The sequence below is a fragment of the Penaeus monodon genome, chromosome 32, assembly GCF_015228065.2.
Source record: "Penaeus monodon isolate SGIC_2016 chromosome 32, NSTDA_Pmon_1, whole genome shotgun sequence".
Taxonomy (NCBI): Eukaryota; Metazoa; Arthropoda; class Malacostraca; order Decapoda; family Penaeidae; genus Penaeus; species Penaeus monodon.
In genome coordinates, this window is record NC_051417.1 from 23,941,468 (window position 1) to 23,942,396 (window position 929).

General features: G+C 33.7%; 1 protein-coding gene across 33 annotated transcripts in view; it reads right to left on the reverse strand.

Moving 5' to 3' along the window:
• LOC119593731 (myoneurin-like) overlaps positions 1-929 on the reverse strand; it is a 102,537-nt gene that overhangs the window by 98,146 nt on the left and 3,462 nt on the right. The gene's annotated exons all lie outside the window — the stretch shown is intronic.

The window sequence follows — 929 nt, forward strand, 5'->3', positions numbered from 1 at the left end:
ATGTGTCAATAACTCTAATTTTCAAAATTGATACAAGTAAATTTCTTTTTGGCTAATTGTGAATTTCTTTTACGTGCTAACACTGTTCTCTAAATATTTTTTTTCAATTTTCAATTAACATGCTAAAATGGACTTAAAAATATAAAACAAATTACTTTTCCAGGCATATACCCCTGAGTTGTAAACATGCCTTGGCAACAATACTTTGACACGGTAAATATCTGATTGTTAAGTTATTAGAAGCACAGACATGTTGACAATGCTATGACAAGTCGATAATCATGGTGTGAATAAAGTGAAGTGTACTGGTAGCCAAGCCCACACATATGTACTAATAGTCAACAGGTCTGACTGGCCTACTGCAGAAATATGAACCAGGGAACAGGTAAAACTGTTAACTAAACTTTGCTAGTCAATCCCTACTCTAGGACCCAACAGATGTCATGTTATATAGTTGACATTTAGGAATGCCCATTAAGGATATGAATACAATTACAGCAGTAGGATATCAGCAGCATGTAAGGTCATCAATTATGCAAATGGTGATGGACATAAAACAAAGACTGCAAACTTTTCCTAACAGGACAACAAGATACAACCTGTAACATACTTTGGAAGTGACAGCGACAGTTCCTCCAAATTCACCTATACTTTATTAGTACTGCTAATAACATACAAAAAAGTTATGTTCTATAAAGAATTATTTGGTTAAAAGTAAATTTTAATTTAAGATGATTAACCGAACAATGCTGACTGACATCTATACTTGCCAAATATAAAAACAGATGGCACCCATCATGACAGTGAAGGCTGTTCTCTGTTGAACATGCTATACAAATGTAGAATCTTATGCTTGTACATTGCTAGCTCTTCAGTGAAATCCTTCCAAACTTAACCTAAACCTTTGATTTTCAATGTTTTTATGGGGA